Source organism: Macrobrachium nipponense, chromosome 29, assembly GCF_015104395.2.
Source record: "Macrobrachium nipponense isolate FS-2020 chromosome 29, ASM1510439v2, whole genome shotgun sequence".
NCBI lineage: Eukaryota > Metazoa > Arthropoda > Malacostraca > Decapoda > Palaemonidae > Macrobrachium > Macrobrachium nipponense.
Window position 1 is genome coordinate 69704128 of NC_061092.1, and position 2500 is coordinate 69706627.

Here is a 2500-nt window from a genome sequence, read left to right on the forward strand (position 1 = left end):
GCCATATAACGTTTGTTTCTTCAATCCGTATGTCAACACTGGTTCTCTCTCTCTCTCTCTCTCTCTCTCTCTCTCTCTCTCTCTCTCTCTCTCTCTGGTTGTGGCGCGCATTGGGAATTATTATACAGCGGTTTACTTTTCAATCATTTAAGTTGTGAAGATCACCCTCGATTGCGTTCTGAACCAGATCATATTCATGGTATACCGACAAAAAGCTCTCTTCAGAAGAGCGTTCATACCCACGTGCTTTCATTCCCACAAGCTCCCTCATGCAAGCGCTCCTATTTCTTGGAAATTAGGCAAATTCAATCGTGCAAATAGTTTTCCCTCATATGCTTCTTTCTTATAGTTTGACGAATAGATTTCAATTTTGGAGTCAGATTTCGAATCATAGAGACCTACAAAACGTGCTTACCCTTGTTTTACTCTTCATTCTACACAAAAAATGAACTCTTGACCATGCACCGGACCGGAATGCCTACGTTATCTTGAAGCATTACACATATTAGAGAAAAAACCGACCATCAACACGGTAAAAGAAACAGAGTTTCTTCCTACCATCATAAGAACAAATAGCACAAGAAACCAACCGACTCCGTATACCGCCACGAGAGAGAGAGTAGAGATCGAGGGGGGAGAGACAGAGACACACAGAGAGAGAGAAAGAGAGAAAGAGAAAGAGAGCCTTTTCATCAATACGCCCAAAGATCAAAATCATATGGATGATCCTTGACATGGTCTGCAGAGAAGATTCTATCCCAATATTGAAACGCTCCAGAGGCATCACTTCGTCACCTGCTCAAGATCTGCACTTAGTGCGGTCTTCATCATTCAACGAGGGCAAATGTGGATGCAGATCGACGGAGTAGCAATGAGTTCTCATCTTCTTCTTTTATGTATCCACTGCAAATCCCTCATCTATGTTTCCTCTCCATCTGGTCTCTTGTACACTTAACATGTTCACTTTTCCTCTGCATAATGTCTGCCACCTCCCTACTTCGGCTGGTCATGCTACCAGCGTTCAGAGTGCTAGTTCTCAACACTTGGATTTTCGTCTTTAACTGCGAATGTGGCGATGACCATAGTGGTATTTTCGTTGCGAATACTCCCCGTTAAGGGAAATGACGCAAATATCAAAACCATAATTCCGTCCAATTCGTAACTCAATCACTGAATCAAGGACAAATACACTAAGTCTGAGATACTAGCAGGATCTTACTTATTGAGAAAAAATGCTAATCAACATCTCGTCAACCTTTTGTGTGCATTGCGCCACTTTCCACAATGTTCCCTCACTTCTAACCCCAGCCCGACGCCAACACTTAATTAATTTCCCATAGAGAGAGAGAGAGAGAGAGAGAGAGAGAGAGAGAGAGAGAGAGAGAGAGAGAGAGAGAGAGGTAAACACAAATTCATGGGGGCCTTTAATGTCTTTCAGATCACCCATCTGGAATAAGAAGTCTTTAAGCTGTTTGTGAACAGAGCTGATTACTTGAGTGTTTATCATCTCTCAATGTTGTAAGGTTTTAAGAGGAATGACAATAATAACAAAAAGTAATAGTTGAAGAACCATAAAAAATAATAAAAAATAGATACAGAAATTAAAAACCCAGAAATAGTCATAGAGATAAAAATACAACTTTCAAGCCCTCCAGAAATAAATAAAGGAAAGTTAATTAACCATTACAAATATTAACATATGACTCCCTCCCTAATTCCTTTAATCGCGTCTTTACTTCTTTAATAATGGTTGCTTTGCTCGGCAGGCCATTCCTCTTCCTTTTAATCTTAATTATCAAATTCATCAACATCAAAAGGATTTACAGTTTTTTGTTGGCATCAGAGACACTGATGCATCATAATCACTGATATGACCCATATGTTTCCGGATCATTTATTCATATACACTATGATGCTCCTGAAGGTTTTGCTGTTTATGTAGACTTTTTTTATGGAAAAAGAAGCCCAAGGACGTTTTCATCTACTTAACGTTACCGTTCAGAAAGATAATACATTTAAGCTTAGTCATCATCAATATATAATGTTGATATTAAATTATATTCGGCTTATCTTTCATGCAGAGATCATTAAGAAAAGAGCTCTAACGTATTTGTTAATTTTTCGAAACCTCATCCAACCTCAAAATAGTAAAATATGGGTCATATTTTTAGGAAGTTAAGGATTCTTAATCACAAGCTAAGAAAGTTTGACCATTTAGTTTGGAAAATTTGTCAGTTATAATTTTTAATTAGAATATTTCGTTTCTTTCAAACCAAAATTACTCTTTCTCTCTTTTTCTGTATAACTTCAAGGCAGTCTTATTTTTTCTAATCTTTAGTATGAGGCAGACCTTTTTGAAATTTGTATTGTACATTTTTATCTATTCTACGTGAATGTATGACGTTGGGACGGATACTACAGAGAAGTATGTAGAGAAATTAAGATAACAGTCATGTCCCTCTTCTCTTCTTTAAATTCGATGCAGTATAAATAGATCACT